This window comes from Dasypus novemcinctus, chromosome Y (genome assembly GCF_030445035.2).
Source record: "Dasypus novemcinctus isolate mDasNov1 chromosome Y, mDasNov1.1.hap2, whole genome shotgun sequence".
Taxonomy (NCBI): Eukaryota; Metazoa; Chordata; class Mammalia; order Cingulata; family Dasypodidae; genus Dasypus; species Dasypus novemcinctus.
The window spans coordinates 10,535,052-10,555,139 of record NC_092216.1 but is presented as its reverse complement, the minus strand read 5'-3'; the positions used below and the strand labels follow the sequence as shown (position 1 = coordinate 10,555,139).

General features: G+C 41.0%; 1 pseudogene; it reads left to right on the top strand.

Moving 5' to 3' along the window:
• Positions 1-9,896: 9,896 nt before the first annotated feature.
• LOC139438238 (beclin 1-associated autophagy-related key regulator pseudogene) lies at positions 9,897-19,643 on the top strand (annotated as a pseudogene).
• The last annotated feature ends 445 nt before the right edge of the window (positions 19,644-20,088 follow it).

Genomic DNA, 20,088 nt, shown 5'->3' with positions numbered 1-20,088 from the left:
TTGCCGGTTTCACTTGCTATCAGTAGGATCCATATGTGTAGAAGACTCCACTTCTTCAGTCCTAGGTTTAATCCTTTTTGCTGGAAGCCAGATTTCTTCTCCATTTTCTGAAATGATAAGAGCATAGCCTCGCCCCAATACTTTAACCCTGCCTTTCTTCCATTCATTACTTAAAACATCTTTCAAAAATACTGGTTGATTCTCAGAGCCTGCAATTTCTGTGGATTTTTGAGAATGTCCAAAATGACATTCAGCCGGTGTCATAGAATCATAAACGTTAAGAAAATTTAAGGTAAATAAAGCTTTAGCCAATTGATCTTTAGGTGAAATCATACCATCATCTCCCTCTTTTTGTTTTAAAAGCATAGTCTTGAGAGTATGATGGCATCTTTCAACAATAGCTTGACCTGTAGGATTATGGGGAATGCTGGTAACGTGTTCAATAGCATATTTTTTACAAAAGGAAGCAAAGGATTTACTAATGTAAGAGGGTCCATTATCGGTTTTAATTTTTAGAGGGCATCCCATCACAGCAAAAGCAGACGAGAGATGTGAGCAAACATGATGAAACTGTTCCCCACTTTGAGCAGTATCCCAAATGTCAATAAGTGTCAATACAAACATGAACATATTGTAATTTACCAAAGGATGGAATGTGAGTAACATCCATCTGCCATAACTGATTAGGAGTCAGGCCTCTCGGATTAGTTCCAGCCTGAAAAGGCACTGCTGTCAGTGGTCCACAGGTTGGACAAGTACGGATAATTTCCTGTGCTTGTAGTCTTGTTAACTTTTGATATTTATCTCACATGCCTTTAGCATTAATGTGAGTTAAAGCATGGTAATCACGAGCACTTTGTAAACACCCCACTAATAAATCAGCTCGAGCATTAATTGCTGTCATAGGACCAGGCAAAGATGTATGAGAATGTATATGTGTAATGTAAATAGGATGCTGTCGTAATCTAATGAGATGTTGCAAATCAGCAAAAAGTTGAGATAATTCATCAGTAACAAAGATATGAGCCGTTTCAATATGCTTAACAGTAAGGCATACATATTCAGAATCAGAAACAATATTCAAAGGTTCCTTAAATATTGTTAACACCTTAATGATGGCAGCAAGTTCAGTACACTGAGCAGACGTGAATGGAGTCTGCCAAGCCTATTCTTTTCAAGAAGTAATGTATGCTGCTTTTTGATTACTATTACTATATTAAATACTGTACAAGATAGTTGGGCTATGCACATAGCCCTGAAAAGCACCGCAGAAGTTTATTGTTGCATTTTTTACAGATAGAGGAATGCAGCTGGCTTGATTTGTCTAAGAAGAAACTAAAGAAAGTCTTAGCAAGTTTTAAAACAAAGTGATAGCAACACAGCTGGACATTAACTTTGTGCAACTAGCAGTGTTTGGGATTGCTGCATACTACAGTGTTGTTACTTTAATCTATGATAAGAGATTGTTTCTGTGACACATACTCTTTTATAATAATTAAAACCACAATACTTTCAATAACTTGCCACATGCATTTAAGTTCCAAGAGTTTATGAAAATTAGCCATCCTACTTTAGGGCAAAACACACTTTTTTGCAAAAACTTATTAAATTTCAATTAGCATTCTCACAAACTTTTAACCTTTTTAATATTCATTTAAGTTTTACATCCTTCATATTATCCTGTGAAGAAAAATAAGCTATTCATTTCAATCTAGGCAAGACCAACTTTTTATAAAGACTTATAGTAATTTTGTTAATCAAGACTCACAATTTTTATCATTGTAGAGATCTTATTAACATGTAAACTTATGTGTTAATATAAGTGCTTATTTAATTTTTGGCCATTTGAATAGGGCTCTTTTATAAATTTTTATTAATTTATATTACCATCTGGAGGTATCAAAATATACACTGACATTGAATGAACAAACACAGAACAATCACAACACAGTAACAGAAACATACAGTTTACAGTTAACTCAAAATTCTTACTTTCTTGGTATAGCTGCTTTTAAGCTCTCCATTATATCACATTTTAAATATCACTTCTTCAGATTTCTTCTGGAATCCATGTTGCCTGTAACATGCAAGCTTGTGCTTGGAAACATTTTTATTAGTTATCAGCAATCAGTTAAGATAACTTGAGCAGCATAAATGTAGTTAAAACTGTAATTTAGCAGTTTAGACAGACCGTTAACACACATTTTTGGATTATTACTCTGTAAGACTATACTGAGACTTGAAGTTCAGGAGTAAACTATTGATTTAAAACTGAAAATTCCTTTTTAAACCTTGATAAAAATTTTGAACTAATTTTATTATCTTGGTTAAATAAGCCCAATTAGAATTAGCATGGAAATAAAACAGAACACCAATGTTGTCATGTTTTTCTCTTTTTTCAGTGGCTTAACTCTATTAACCCCCACTACATTGTCTTGTAGACAGCAGGGGGTTTGCAGAGTTGCTGCCAGAATAGTTTCCTTATCTTAGTTAACACTTTAACAGAGAATTTTCTTACAAGCCTGATTTCACTAACAAGGACATTATTTAGTATCTTTGCCCATTTTAAATCTTTCAATAGTTTAAAAGTTTTTGGCTCAGGATGAAGCTTGACACCCCCTTGTGAGTGTCCAGCATCAGGAGGAATTTGTTGAATAGTTACAGGAAAAGCTGCTACAGCTTGTATAGCCAGAGGCTCACCTTGACTAGATCCCAGTAAAAGACATCTCATTAATGGAGTAACAGGCACAGGATTTGGCTTAAAGCTGCTACGAACATAAGGCATATCCATAGAGAAAAGTCCACTAGGTACTTTTCCAGGTTCTGGAGGTGCAGAAGGAACCTCATGAGTCAAATTAGGATATATGTTTGCCTTAGAAATATTTAGCTCTGACATGGATTTAGTTAAGAACGGATTTGTGTCTCTAACTTCAAATAACTCTTCTTCCTGATCCTCCTCCAAATTCCTATCTTTACTTGTATCATTCATAGCCATTTCCTCCCTTGAGAAAAGAACAATCTCATTCTCTTCGTCAGACTGCAAAGGATCTAGTGCAGCAGCAATATGCTGTCCTAAGGCCCAAACTGATACAGGTATATTCTCTCCTTTCTGATATGCTCTCCTCAATTCTTTCATTACTTGCCTCCACTGCTTAACATTCATCAAATTCTTTCCTTGTGGTTGAAACCAATAACAATGCTTTTGAACCAAAGCAAACAATTCTAACAAATCTGCAGTCTTAACTGTGATGCCTACACTGTGCAACAGTGTTTTCAAAACCTGTGAATATTCTTCCAAGCGTCCTCGTTGATTACCCATACCCTGATGCTAATGGAAAGCAAAACTTAATAATATGAAGCAGCAATTTACCTGGGTTAATTAATTTCAACGCTCCTTACCTTAAAAAAGGCTTTTTAGTTTTCCGTGTTCCCGATCCAGAGGTGGAAGATCCTATGCTGCCGTGTCTTGATGAATCCTCTGCCTCAAGCCCCAGGTCTGAGCGCCACCTGTCGGAGTCTTGTTCAGTGACCCGAGGTATTGGGAATAAAAGACAAAGAAAGACTGAGTTCAGAGGATCTGAGAGCATTGATTTCTCAAGCTCATCAGACAACTTTATTGAGTCAAGGGGCTAGTATATATACCCCTAACAAACGTGACATTCAGCACACAATCAAGTTACCTATTACCCTTACCTCATACTATATTAACTAGTGATTGATGAAAACCCAACAAACTTTACTGGAACTATTATTATGAAAATCAGTAACTATACTCATAAATCCTGTTACTCAGGTTGTTCTGTTCTAGGTATTGTTCTGCCTGCAGGTGTGCTGACCCAGCCAAGATTGTGCTCCGCACCAATAATCATAAGGGACAGCTTGACTCAGTGGTCAAAGAAGTAACTTGCTTCCATGGAAACAACATGCCTTTGTATCCCACAATACCTTATACAAAAATTAATTTAAAATGAATGAAAAACCTAAATCTAAATGCTAGAACCATAAAGCTTCTAGATGAAAATGTAAGGAAAAAATCTTCAAACTCTGTTGGTAAGCACCAGATTCTTAAACTTTACACTAAAAGCAAAAGCAACAAAAGAAAATATGGCTAAATGGGACATCCTTAAACTTAAACACTTTAGTAATTTGAAGATTTTGTCAGGAAGATGAAAAGGCAGTCCACTCAATGGGAAAAAAATATTGGGTAACCATATATCCAGTAAAGATTTGATTCCATTCTAAATAAAGAGATCGTACAACTCAACAAAGTAAGAGCAAGCAATCCAGTTTTAAAGTGGGTAAAAGACTTAAGTTGACAGTCTCCAAAGAGGAAATATTAATGGCCAAAAGAACATGAAAAAAAAAATTCACTATCACCAGTTAATTGGGAAATGCAAATCAAAATAACAATGAGATGTCATTTAACACCAGATAGAACAGCCATTATTAAATAATAACAACAATAATGTGCTGGACAGGATGTGGAGTAATAGAACACTGCTTCACTGTTGGTGGGATTGTAAAATGGTGCTGCCTCTGTGAAAGACAATTTGGTGGTTCATCAGGAAGCTAAATATGGAATTGTCATTTAATCCAGCAAATCTTGTAGTAGTATATCCAGAAGAACTGAAAAGTGTGACACAAACAGACATTTGTACAACAATGTTCAGAGCCATTATTCACAAATGTCGAATGCCCATTGATCAAAGAATAAATAAACAAAATATGGTGTATATATATATATATGACAAAATACTATGCTTTAGTAAGAAATTGGTACACATATGATAACATGGATAAATCTTGAGGACATATTAAGTGAAATAAGCCAGACACCACAAGACAAATATTGCATGTGCTCACTAATATGAACTAAATACAAGAGGAGGACTGATGCTTAATGTAAGTAGAAGTTTTAATTAACTCAACTGTAAAAGCATGGAAATGGATAGAGTTGATGGTCACACATTATAAGGAATAGAACACAGCTGATTTATAAATGGGATTGTGACTGAAAAAAGTAGTCTAAGAATGTAAATGTCAATTGAAAGAAAGTTAGAAATAATCTAGGGACTGAATAGCTCAGTGAAACCAGGGGTGGAGGAGAATTGTGGTTAATAGTATAAATGCAAGTATGTCCTGTGAACCAGACCAGATGTAAGTTACTATTGCTGGGTGGTAGGAATATTGAGGAACATGGGGAAAGTAAAAATTAATGTACCCTATGGAGTATTGTTAACAGCAATACTGTAATATTCTTGCAACAGTGCCAAAGGGATATTGTGTTAATTGTAGTGGGGTATGGGAAAAAATATTCAATGAATACTATAAAAAACAGAGTCTGGAGAGAATCCGATGCTCTGCCACCAAAAATGAACTGTGTTATTAATATAGAGGTATGAGGAAAATATGCCAAATGTATACTCTGGGCCATTGTTAGTGGTAAGTGTCTGTTGGTATATCTCATAATCTGAAACAAATGTTCTACAAGAGTGTGATGTGCTGGTGAATGGCTGTTGTATGGGAATCCCACACATGTGAATGATTGTTTTGCAAGCTTGCTTCTGTAACAAAAATATATTTAAATAAATAAAAAAGAAGAATGAACAAAGTTGGAGGACACTCCCTCACTTTAAAGCTTATTTCTTAGTTACCATGCTGGTAAAAACAGCATGGTATTGGCAAAAGGATAGACATTTTGGGAAACGGACTTTGGCCCAGTGGTTAGGGTGTCCATCTACCACATCGGAGGTCCAAGGTTCAAACCCCAGGGCCTCCTTGACCCATGTGGAGCTGGCCATGTGCAGTGCTGATGTGTGCAAGGAGTGCCGTGCCACGCAAGGGTGTCCCCCGCATGGGGGAGCCCCACGTGCAAGGAGTGCGCCCATGAGGAAAGCCACCCAGCATGAAAAGAAAGAGCAGCCTGCCCAGGAATGGCGCCGCCCACACTTCCCATGCCACTGACGACAACAGAAGCGGACAAAGAAACAAGACGCAGCAAATAGACACCAAGAACAGACAACCAGGGGAGGGGGGGAAATTAAATAAATAAATAAATCTTAAAAAAAAAAAAAAGGATAGACATTTTGACCAATGGAACCAAATCAAGAACTCAGAAATAGACCCTCACATCTACAGTCAAGTTTCTTAAACCTTACACCCAAAGAACAAGCAATGAAAGAACAAAATAGATAAATAGGACCTTCTCAACATTAAACACTTTTTTCTTCAAAATAAGTGTCAAAAAAGTTAAATGGCAGTCTACTGAATGGGAGAAAATACTTGGAAACTATATATCTGATAAGGATTTGATAGCCATGTTATATAAAGACATATTACAACCAATTAATTAAAAGACAAGAAACTAAATTTTAAAAGGGGAAAAAGTATTGAGTACAAATTCCCTGAAAGAGGAAAAACAAATGAACAAAACCACATGGAAAAATGCTCAGCATTACTTGCTATTAGGGAAATGCAGATCAAAACTACAGTGAGATACCAGTTCACAACTTATAGAATGGCTATTATTTTAAAAAAGAAAAGAAAACCAAACACAAAAACTTCAAGTGCTGGAAAGGATGTGGAGAAACAGGAACAAGCCTTTACTGTTGGTAGGAACATAGAATGGTACAGCCTCTGTGGAAAACAGTTGGATGGTACCTCAAGATGCTGAATATACAAAAACATATCACCAAGGAAAATTATAGAATATTTTTATCTGAATGAAAATTAGGGTATAACATATTAAAAATTTAGGGTGCAGTTAAAACAATGATAGAGGGACATAAAAAGCATTAAATGCCTCTGTTAGAAAATTTAAAAATCATCAAATCAATAATGAATTGCCACCATAGGAAACCAGACAGGGAAGGATAAAATGAACACAAATTATAAGCAAGAAAGTAAAAATTTAAAAGCAGACATAAATGAATTTTCAGTCAAGGAAAACAATGGTGGGCATCAAACCAAAATGATTATTTGAAAATATCAATTAAATTGATAATCATTTAGTCCAATTGATGAAAGGAGAAGGAAAAACTGACAAGGTACCTATTACCAATTAAAACAACCAATATCAAAAATGAAAGATGGAATTCCACTGGAGACTCCACACACATTCAAAGTGTAATAAAGTGCTGTGAACAACGTTAGGCATATGACTTCAACTACTTAGAAGAAAGAACCCCAAATTTTGAAATCACAAACTACTGAACCTCCACACAAGATAAAAATACATAACTTAAGCAATCCTATAACAATGAAAGGAGTTACTAGTAGTTAAAATCCTTCCAAAAATCTTTAGAACCAGGTAGTTTCATTGATAAATTCATGAGATTAAAAAAAATAACACCACTTCCATATATTATCGTTCAGATTATAGAAGAGAAGGGGTCAATTTCCAACTATTTTTTAAGATGAGGGCTCCATTACTGCAAAAAACAGGCAGATATTGCAAAAGTTATAGCTATAGAAATCAAGAACATGAATGCAAAAGTTCTTAACAAAATTTCCACAAATTCAATTTGTAATATATGAATATCCTCCACAGCTAAATTGGGTTTATTTCAGTAATACAATTACTTCAATATTAGAAAATGATTCATTGTAGCCCATCATAGAAATAACCTAAAGAATAAAAACCAAATAATCATGTAATTTGATGTGGAAAAGTTTTTAATACACACAACATTCAGTCATAATTTTTAAAACACTGGCAAATTAAGATTAAAAGATTTCTCTTCTATTTGACAATATATTGGAAATCTTAGCCCGTGCAGTAAGGCAAGGAATAAAGTTATACAGTTTGGAAATAAAGAAATAAAGCTGCCTTTATTCACAGACAACATGATTGTCTATATAGAAAACCCAAAGGAGTCAACCAAAATATAGAACTAATAAGTGAATTTAGCAAGATCACAGTATAGATCAAAAGACAAAAATCAATCATATTTCTACATTGCTAGTAGTGTACATTTGGAAATAAATGTTAACAATATCATCTATAACACCACCAAATACTTAGGTATAAATATATCTAAATATGTACAGAACATATATGCTGAAATTTCCAAAATACTGATTAAAGAAATTAAATAAGACAGTATACAGAAATTAGATCTCAAAATAGTGAAGACATCATTTCTTCTCAAAATGATGTATAGATTAAATGAAATTAAAACAAATATCCCAACAGGATATATTATAACAATAGACAGGTATTAAAATTAATGTTGAAATTCAAGGAGACTAAATATAGTTAATAATTTTGAAGAAAAATTAAAAAGTTGGAGATATCACACTGCGGTCACCCCTCGGGCTGAAGTGTGGTTTGCTGGCCTGGCGGGGGAGCAGCCACAGCAGGCCAAGCTGCTGCCCCCCTAATAGGGTGGCTGGTCGGACTCACCGCCACCCCTGAAGGGAGCTCGGCATGGGTGCAGAGTGCCCTCGGGTCTCCCCTTCTCGGCAGCCATGCTTCCGCGGCCGCCCCTCCTCCCGGATGGCGCCACACGATGCCTATGGGGCGGCACCCTTCTTCTTCTTTCTCCCTGCGCAGGCGCAGGGCAGAAAATCCCAGTCTGCCCTTTTCCCCTCCCCCGACAGCAGCAACAGCCAGGCATGGGTGGAAAAATCCAGTCTGCCCTTTTCCCTCCCCCCGACAGCAGCAACAGCCAGGCGTGGGTGGGAAACTCAAGTCTGCCCTCTACCCCAGCAACAGCAGCCACCAATCACTAAACCCTGCCACTTCCCACAGCAACAGCAACAGCCAATCCCTAATCACCACCCCTCCCCCATCCAGTACCTCCCACTGACCTTTCTCCGGCAACTAATCAGAACAGGGCATGGCTTCAACCAATCAGCCTTCCCCAGCCCCTATAAAACTGTTGCCTCTCCCTCAATAAAGTGGACTTGCGTGTTTACCTTGTCTCCATGGTAGTTCTTCTGCCGTGCGCCCTCCAGTCCTGAGAGCCCCCGACAAGGGCCTGGACTCCCTTGTCCCCAGTTTGTCGCCTGCTTCTCCAGGCAACCCCCTCATCGCTGGCTTTGCTGGGCGACCCCGTCAGCCGAACCGTGCAACCCCTGTGAGACCGACCCCTCATCTGCTGCCGGACCGACCCCTCGTCCCAAGCGGGACCGATCCCTCGTCCCAAGCGGGACTGACCCCTCATCCTGAGCTGGACCGACCCCTCGTCTGCAGCCAGACCCCACCTCTACCGACCGAGCAAGCCGCCGCAGTTGGCGCCCAATGTGGGGCAAGGCAACTCCACCACAGCCTCACTCCATAACGTGGCGCCCCCCCTCCTCTCTTCTCACCTTGGGACTTTTCTCGTGCAACATTGCTGCTACCTGAGCCTTGGCTACCTCATACAATCCACGGCGGTCTGGGAGAATCACTGGATGGCTTTCTCCTTCCATGTTGGGGGCTTATACCGACCCGCTATGATTAAGAGGAGCCTTGGATTTCTCAGGAGCGCGTGCTTGCACGTCTGAAGTAACCCTCCCACAGCCCTACACCCTCCTCTCTTCTCACCCCTATCTTTTTGCTCTGCATTGCTGCTCCTGAACCTTGGTGACCTCATACGATCCACGGCAGTCTGGGAGAATCGCTGGATGGCTTTCTCCTTCCATGTCGGGGGCTTATACCGACCCGCTATGATTAAGAGGTGCCAATAAAACTCTCAGGAGCATGTGCCTGAGCACCTCCACCCCTGCCTTCACCTCTGCCTCCCCTCCGCGCTTGCTCCCCTTTACCTTGCTCCACTGTTCGTCGTTCCGCCTTCCTCTCATCGGGGCCTTCCTTTGGCTCGCGGCCACCGTCGGAGTCCCGTCGGCTCCGACCCCTCGTCTCACCGCACACCTCGGCTCCCATCGCCGCACTCTCAAGATTGGGCCGCCCCATGTCGGCCCACCCCATTAACATCGGCCTCTCTTGCGCCCGTAGAGACTTTGGCCTTCTTGCTGTCCTCGCCTACGTCTCCACCACTCCCGACACTGCTGCCACCACCGCTGCTGGTGCCCTGACGCGACTTGTCCTCACAGCTGTGATCCTCCAGACTATTACACAGTCTGCCTCTACCGCTCTTCGCCGCCAAGAAGAGATCAACGACCTGTAACACGCTGTCACCCTGGACTTTTAACAGCAGATGGATCTTATAGCCGCTGAGATCAACAAGAATTGGACATTGGCCACCCTTGCTTGCAACAGCAAGATACTGCCCCCCAAATTATACATTTATATCCCCGTCATACTCACCTCCCTCTTCAGCCCCGCTTCCCTCATTGCTTACTGCCTCTTGGGCCTCGGCTACTTGTTGCTGCTGCCATCCTGGCCCTTATTTGAAAAGAAGGGGGAAATGCGGTCACCCCTCGGGCTGAAGTGTGGTTTGCTGGCCTGGCGGGGGAGCAGCCACAGCAGGCCAAGCTGCTGCCCCCCTAATAGGGTGGCTGGTCGGACTCACTGCCACCCCTGAAGGGAGCTTGGCATGGGCGCAGAGTACCCTCGGGTCTCCCCTTCTCGGCAGCCATGCTTCCGCGGCCGCCCCTCCTCCCAGATGGTGCCACACGATGCCTGTGGGGCGGCACCCTTCTTCTTCTTTCTCCCTGCGCAGGCACAGGGCAGAAAATCCCAGTCTGCCCTTTTCCCCTCCCCTGACAGCAGCAACAGCCAGGCATGGGCAGAAAAATCCAGTCTGCCCTTTTCCCTCCCCCCGACAGCAGCAACAGCCAGGCGTGGGTGGGAAACTCAAGTCTGCCCTCTACCCCAGCAACAGCAGCCACCAATCCCTAAACCCTGCCACTTCCCCCAGCAACAGCAACAGCCAATCCCTAATCACCACCCCTCCCCCGTCCAGTACCTCCCGCTGACCTTTCTCCAGCAACCAATCAGAACAGGGCGTGGCTTTGACCAATCAGCCTTCCCCAGCCCCTATAAAACTGTTGCCTCTCCCTCAATAAAGTGGACTTGCATGTTTACCTTGTCTCTGCAGTAGTTCTTCTGCCGTGCGCCCTCCAGTCCTGAGAGCCCCCAACAAGGGCCTGGCCTCCCTTGTCCCCAGTTTGTCGCCTGCTTCTCCGGGCGACCCCCTCATCGCTGGCTTTGCTGGGTGACCCCGTCAGCTGAACCACGCAACCCCTGTGAGACCAACCCCTCGTCTGCTGCCGGACCGATCCCTCGTCCCAAGCGGGACCGATCCCTCGTCCCAAGCGGGACCGACCCCTCGTCCTGAGCTGGACCGACCCCTCGTCTGCAGCCAGACCCCACCTCTACCGACCAAGCAAGCCACCGCATCACACAACCCAATTTTAAAACTTACATAAAGCTATAAAAATACAGATAATGTGTGATTGCTGGAATGCAGATACAGATCAATAAAAAGAATTAAAGGGTTCAAAATAGACCCTTACAATTATGTCCAATTGATATTGGATAAATGAGTAAAGGGAATATAACACAGAAAGGATATTCTTTTCAGTAAATTTTTGTTGGATATATGCATCCATAATAATCATCATTGTCATAAATCTCTTACTTTTTAAAGGGAAGAAAACTTGGATTGTAAATATTTATGCAATGTTACTTATAAAACTTTTAAAAGAAAACTTAGGAGAAAATTTTGTAACTCATATTTAGATGAAGAATCCTTAGACTTGACATACAAGAAAATCAGATGAATTTGAACTTCAATTAAATTTCAAACATTCTCCTGAAAGGACACTATTAAAAGAATGAAAGGTCATGATAAATATTTGAAAAATATATTCACAAATCACGTATCTGACAAAAGGCTAATATATAGAATATTCAAAGAACTTTCAAAACTTAACAGAAAGAATATGATTTAAAATGCCTGAGAAAAAACTGGGTGAAATATTGAAAATATATCACCAAAGTATAAGGATGGCAAAGAAGCACATGAAAAATTACTCAACTTTAGTAGCCTTTATGGCTATGCAAATTAAACTACAAAGTCTTTCCACCACACCCCAATAAAGTTGCTAAAATTAAAATTACTGATATTATCATGTGTTGGAAAGAATGTGGGGCAACTGGAATAGTCTTACATTTCTAATGATACTGCAAATTCATACATGCACACAGGAAAAACATCTTGGCACTTTCCTAAAAAGTTAAATATCAACATAACATTCACCAATCCTCACTACTCACCCAAAGAAATTAAAACATGTTCAAACAAAAACTATACATGAATATTTAAATTATCTATACATAAGCAAAGAAAAAAACTTGAAACAATCAAAATGTCTTCAAAGCCTGAATGGATAAACAGTCTGTGGTACATCCATATAGAGAAATACTACTCAGGAAGAGGATGTGGCTCAAATGATAGGGCTTCTGCCTACCATATGGGAGGACCGAGGTTCAATCCCTAGGCCCTCCTGGTGAAAAGGAAGAAGAAAAAGCATGCCTGCATGGTATGTCAGTGCCCATGTAGTAAGACAGTGCCTGCATGGCGAGCTGAGTGCCTACACAGTGAACTAAGTGCCTGAGCAGTGAACCAGTGGCTGCGCAAGTGAGTCATGCAACAAGATGATGACACAACAAAAGAGAGATGAAGGGGGAAGTCAAGGTGAAGGATAGAAGAGACCAGGAACTGAGGTGGTGCAAATTAATAGGGAACCTCGCTCCATATTAGGGGTCTCCAAGATCGAATCCCAGTGAATACTAAAGGAGAAAAAATAAGAAGAGAAGACCAAAAGAGAAATGGATACAGAAGATCACACAGCAAATGGATATAGACTGCAAAAACAGCAGGGCGGGGTGGGGGGGGGGAATGTGGTGAAATAAATCTTTTAAAAAAAGAAATACTACTCATCAAAGAAAAGAATAAACAATTGCTAGACAACAACATGGGTGATTCTCAAAGCCACTATATTTTTTAACTTTAAAGACTTTTAAATTACAGAAAAATTACAGAAAAATATAGGGGATTCCTATACATGCCAACCTTTCTCCTTCTATTAATAACATCCTACATGAGTATGGTGCATTTGTTACAATTGATGAACAAATATTGAAGCATTACTACTAACCATGGTCTATAGTTTACATTATGGTTTACAATTCCCATTGTACAATTGTATAGGTTTTGATAAAATGTATAATGGCTTATATCCATATTGCAAAATCATGCAAAACAATTCTAATATCCTAAAAATGCCCTATGTTCCCAATATTCTTCCCTCCTCCTCCTCTTAGAATCTCTGGTGACCACTATCTTTATATCAACCTTACAAGTTCTCCCATTAGTACAATAAAAATAAGTCTACTTTGGTTCAGAATTGAATTCCTGTTATGTTTGTTCATTCCTCAGTCTTGAGGATTTTGGTATGGTGATGTCCATTCTGCTTCAGACTGAGAGGGGACATAGACTTCATGGGGCAGATGGAAGGAATGTTTTGTCTGCAAGTTGTAGATACTCTTTGCTTTTAGAGATGGGGGTTGTCCATCATTATTTTGTTAGTTGTCATGCACAAGTCTGATGAAATAGAAAGTATGTGTTTGGCTGGCAACTCTGTTGAGATTCAGGGTTCAACAGTCATATGAACACAACAAAGATACAAGTCTCTGGAACAAACATTTAAGTGCAAAGTGCTTATTATAGCTTTTAAAGTAAAAGGGGTAGAAAGTGGCCACAGTAGTTGCTGAGGGCAGGGAGTGGGAAGAAAGATGTGATGAAGGGGCATTTTTGGGGTTTTGGAGTTGTCCTAAATGATATCACAGGGTCAAATGCTGGATATTATATATCCTGCCATAACCCACTGAATGTACCAGGGAAGAGTGTGAACTACAGAGTAAACTTATCCAGGCGGTGCAGCAGTGCTCCAAAATGTGTTCACTGTGTGTGATGAGTGTGCCACAATGATGGGGGAGGTTGTTGGTATAGGAGGAGTGGGGTAAGGGTAAGGGGGGTATATGGGAACCTCATGTTTTTTATAATGTAACATTTTTTGTGATGTATATATCTTCAAAAAATAAAATTTACAAAAATGATGGGGATGGGGGAGTGGGGTACAGGTTATATGGGAACCTCTTATTTTTTATTAATGTAATGTTCAATGTGATCTATTAGCTTTAATTTTAAAAAGTGTTATTAAAAATAAAATAAAATAATAGGCTCATGTGTAGAGAAATTATAAGTTAAAATCCTAATTCTGTTACAATGAGGAAGTAGGTTATAATATATTCCAAGGTAAGGCTCACCAACGGCGTGTGATTTTATGGGGTCGTATGCCTTGTCTACAGTGTCCAGATGTGTCTAGAGCCCTAGTTGAAGCTTTATTTACTGTGGCAGTTTGTGGGATCTGCCTGACATGTGCAAAAACGTGATCACAGGAATGACCTCCCAACTCACTTAGCCATAAAAACTCTTTTGTATTTAATGTTTCTCCATTTTGGTCATGGCCTTTTTTCAAATGGTTAGTGCTTGGTAATAATTCTTCAGTGCCAGGAACGTTTATTCCCTGGAGTCATGTTCCACATTGGGGAAAAGATAGTCATTTTATTTGCTGAGTTTGGATAAGAGAGTGGCTACAATTGAGTAGCAAGGATGTTTTCAGGGGTAACTCTTAACACAATAGATATTATTAGGCTAAGTTTCAATTTTGCAAGAATAAAGTTCATAAGAAAAGCATTAATATTGATGGCTTGATGTATTGGACTGTTTTCTTTTATTAGGCACTGCTGTGTACTCTAGAGATTCTTGCTACTCTATTGGAGAATTTAGCAGGATTCCCCAGGACAGGAGTTTAATATTGTGTTGGTTACTATGTGGGTAACTGAGATAATATACAAGGACAACAGGAACACATTCATATTCCATGGAGGCATGCCCCAGGTGTACCATTCCCCAAACATGCCCCCACCTCCATCCTACACCAGTGACTCTTCCCTGCACTAGTTGCCAAGGAAACACACCCACAATTTTATTTTCATCCACAGTCCTCCACCTCCCCAAGTTCATCTATGCCTTTGTCTGACCAGCCCCTCAGCTCTATAGATAGCCCAACACACCTGCCCACCATAGCCACACTCAGACTCCAAAACTGTCAACTCCATTCACAACAAAGCACCACCATCACCTCTGTCTAGTGCCCCATCTCCCGCATTTATCTCATTATAGATCCTACCAAGATTAAGCATCAAGTCACCACTCTCTACTCCCTTTCTATCTCCTCATAATCTATCTCCCAGACATTATCTCTATGAGTCTGCTCAATATCCTTAAGTCATATCAGTGAGGTCATGCAATAATTGTTCCTTAGTGACTGATCTACTCAACATTAGGTTCTTCAAGAATCATCCATGTTGTCACATGTGTCAATAATTATTCTTTCTTATGGCTGAGTAATATTCCATCATATGTATATACCACATTTTGTTTATCCACCATCCATTGATGGACACTTGGTTTGCTTCCAACTTTTAGTAATTGTAAATTATCCTGCAATGGATATTGGTAGGCATATGTCTGTTCATGTTCATGCTTTCAATTATTCCATGTATATTCCTAGTACTGAGGTTGCTGGATCATATGACAATTCTATATTTCACTTCCCAAGGAACCACCAAAAGGTCTTTCCTAGTGGTTGCACCATTCTGTATTCCCACTAGCAGTGGATAAGTATTCCTTTTCTGCGGCGGCTTGCTCGGTCGGTAGAGGTGGGGTCTGGCTGCGGACGAGGGGTCGGTCCAGCTCTGGACGAGGGGTCGGTCCCGCCTGGGACGAGGGGTCGGTCTGGCAGCAGACAAGGGATCGGTCTCACAAGGGGTTGCGCGGTTCGGCTGACGGGGTCGCCCGGCGAAGCCGGCGATGAAGGGGTCGCCCGGAGAAGCAGGCGACGAAGGGGTCGCCCGGAGAAGCAGGTGACGAACTGGGGACAAGGGAGGCCAGGCCCTTGTCGGGGGCTCTCAGGACTGGAGGGCGCACGGCAGAAGAACTACCGCAGAGACAAGGTAAACACACAAGTCCACTTTATTGAGGGAGAGGCAACAGTTTTATAGGGGCTGGGAAAGGCTGATTGGTCGAAGCCACGCCCTGTTCTGATTGGTTGCTGGCAAAAGGTCAGTGGGCGGTACTGGACAGGGGAGGGGTGGTGGTTAGGGATTGGCTGTCGCAGTTGCTGGGGGAAGGGGCAGGGTTTAGGGATTGGTGGCTGCTGTTGCTGGGGTGGAGGGCAGACTTGAGTTTCCCGCCCACACCTGGCTGTTGCTGCTGTTGGGGGGAGGGAAAAGGGCAGACTGGATTTTTCCGCCCACACCTGGCTGTTGCTGCTGTTGGGGGAGGGGAAAAGGACAGACTGGAATTTTCCGCCCTGCGCCTGCGCAGGGAGAAAGAAGAAGAAGGGTGCCGCCCCACAAGGCATCGGGTGGCGCCATCTGGGAAGAGGGGTGGCCACGGAAGCATGGCTGCCGAGAAGGGGAGACCTGAGGGCACTCTGCACCCATGCCAAGCTCCCTTCAGGGGTGGCAGTGAGTCCGACCAGCCACCCCATCATGGGGGCAGCGGAACTAGGCCTATGGCGGCTGCTCCCCTGCCAGGCCAGCAAACCACAGTTCAGCCCGAGGGGTGACCGCACTTTTCCTACACATCCTCTCCAACATTTGTAGTTCTCTTTAAAAAAAAAATCAGCCATTCAAATATGAATAAGATGATATCTCATTGTAGTTTTGATTTCCATTTACCTAATAGCTAGAGATGTTGAGCATCATTTCTTGTGCTTTTAGGATAGGACTTTTGTTGACAAACTCTCAATTTCCATTATCTATGAATATTTTGAACTCTACCTCACTTTGAATGCCAGCTTTGTGGGATACAGATTTCTTGGCTGGCAGTTTTTTTTTCTTAAGCTACCTTAACTGTGCCATACCACTGTTTTCTTGCCTCCATGGTTTCAGAAGAGAAACCATGGAGACGAGATCAGGATTCTCTTTCTCTTGAGCTTTTGACAATTTGGTAAGTATGTGTCCAGGGTAGGTCTGCTAGGATTTATTACTGCTTGCAGTATGCTGTGCTTCCTTGACATGGATATCCATGTCACTCCTAAGAGTTAGGATGAATTCCACCATTATTTGCTCAAATACTCCTTCTGCCCCCTTTCCCTTCTCTTCTCCATCTCAAATGTCCAAAATGTGTATGTTTGTGTTTTCTTGTTGTCATTTAATTCTCTGAGTCTCTGCTGAATTTTTTCCATTTTTTATATACCTTTGTACTATATGTATAGTTTTGGATATCCTGTCTTTTCCATTGCTAATTTTTCCTCTGCCTTTCAAATCTTTGGTTCTGTGCTTCTAGTGTATCTTTAATTTCTTTAATTATGTCTAGTGTATCTTTAATTTCTTTAATTATGTCTTCCATAACCATAGTATCTATTATCTTTTTATGTATGTTTACAGTTTCTTCTGTGTGTCCATCCAGTGTATTCTTGACATTCATTTTCTCCTCCTTCACTTCATTGAGTTAATTAAGTATATTTGTTTGAACAAACTTGATTAGTTGGTCCACAGTGTGCATCTCCTCCTATATTTTACTTTTTGCATTAGAATGGGCGATGACTTATGACATTTTGCTGATGTCTAGGCAACTGTTTTATCTTGATGGGCCTATTCAATTGGTTTCACTTTCTAGTTTAGGGTTTTACTCTTTTTTCATTTTGTGGTAGGAGTCTTCATTGTTACCAGGTTCCACTTATTCTATAGCCTTATATTTTCTTATGATCTATGGAAAAAAGAGTAAATCCAACAAAAGGAACAAAATAAAAAGAGGGGGAAAAAAGAAAAGGAAATGAAAAATAAAAGAGAAGGATGGAAAAAATAACAGAAAAGATAGAAAATTCAATAAGATGGGAAAATATTAATATTAAGCAGGAATAAAATTTTAAGAGGTGAAAAAAAAGAACCAGATAAGTGAGAAGAGAAGAAAAAAGACAAAATAGAAAAAGGCAGACACTAAGAAAAGTAGAGGGGGAAATGAAAGGAAGATAAAAAAGAAAGAAAAATAAATTGGAAGAATGAAAAAGGTTGGTATAATAATTAAAGGTAAAAAGAGAGGATAAAAGAAAAAAGGAAAAAATAAAAGAGAAGATAAATGGGAAGAGAAGAACGAAAAGGGGGTAATGGGAGAAGAAATGACAATAAGAAAGAGAAGAAGAAAGAACCAAACCAAACAAAAAGGGAAACAAGGCCATTATGGTGTTTCCCAATGGGAAGGGAGCTAGCACCCAAGTCTACTAGATCCAGGCTTCTTGTTCTGGACCTGCTGGACTCTTGTAGTCGACGTGGTTTGGCTGTATATGGCTATTAAGCTGTGTCCTCTGTGCAACACCAGCCGCAGGCTGCTGCCCTGCACAAAGTGCATCCAGAACAGTGATTTTGTCTACTTGGACCGCTGCAACCATGAGAGGTTTAAGAAGGAAAGCTTAAACAGATGTAAGATCAAGCAAGAAGTTTTGAAAGAAGTGTTAAAAGCTATCGACTGTAAATGGATAACATCAATTGAGATGGAAAATAATGTCCTACAAGATGAGGACTGAGGATCTGAAATAAACAGTATGTAAAGGAAAAGCAGAAGTGAAGAAAAATTCTGAAGTCTTTCTCAGAACTAAGGAAAATACCAGACGCTCTATAGTCTGGCACAGCGCCACCAAGAAAAAAACCGAGAAGATTCAGAGGCACATTCTCAAACTTGGTAACCTGTGGGGAGGAAAAAACAAAAAATCAACCAACCCCCCCCTCCAACCTCCCCTCCCCCCAAAATCTGGCAAATCTTTGGTGGTCCTACACATTAGAGCTCACCTCTGTCATTTTTCCAATTGAAGAAGTAAAGACCGGTGTGACAGATCCCGCTGATGTGTCTTCAAAAAGTGATAGTGCCATGACCTCCAGTAGCATGATGAAACTTGCTAAGGACCTGAGGACAACTTGCCTTTCAGGGAGGTGGGTCTGTGATGACCACAATGGTGATACCTGCGTTTCCATTTCTAGGTCTTGGATTAGCTTGCCTAATTCTCGAGACTACTCTGCCTACTAGAAGTGGGTGGAAGAGAAGAAAATGTAGGCAGCTGACACAGAGCATAATAATCCCGTTTACACTATCTTTGCTGCATTGCGTTATTCGACTCAAATCATCAACATTTTGTCTTACTCGTAAATCTTCCTCAAAAAACTGCAAAAGTGAATATTTTATGGGGAAAATCTCAGCAGACAGAAATTTACTCAAGCAGTGAAGAAACTGAATGCAAATATCCTTTATCTTTACTTGTATCAAAAGGTCAATTTAGATCAATTACAACCATAGCAAACCCTCAGGAATCTAATATACCTGGTCAGTCTGAACTCTCAACACCTCTGGCAATTCAGGACCCTTAGAAGTGCGTGTAGACCTTGAGGGGGTACATGGAATTTGTGGATCCCGGAATTGCTGGAGATTCCGATGATGGTGGAGACGAAGAAACTGACCCGGGAACTGAGAGAACAAGCTGAGAGAACATCCCCCGTTTAGAGATATCTCTTCCTGACCTGTGAAAATCTCCCAGAGCCAAAGTGCCAGGGGTCCCCGCCCTTTGCCAGCAGTAGTGCCTAAGGGAAGAATTCCTCTGCTGCCTCCCCTGTGGACCTCTTTGTCTAAAGCCCACGCTGCACCCTGTTGGTGAGCATGGACCAACAAATGCCAAATTTGCATCAAAAAAGTTCTCCAATTGTGCAGTAGTAAACTTTACCTGCTTAGCTAAGATAGTGCCTGTAACAAAACAGTTTGAACGTTTGTTTTCTTTAAAGCAGAGAGTCAAACATTTTTGTCAGGTGGCCAGTTATGGTGATTGACATAGTATACATGGGTAGATCTATGTTTCTGATAACTTTAAAAGAACAGAGAGGTCCTTGTACCCAGTCCAGTATTGGCAGAAGAAAGACCTATGCATGTGGCCAGTTCCTAATTTTGTTGAAGAAGAAATTTATTTGGGCTCCCTCAGATCACATGCAGTAGAACCCACAGAATCCTCAGGGATAGGTATATGTGTCAGTCCTTGTGATGCTGAGACTGTTCCTGAATACTACATTAGAGGCTGACTCTC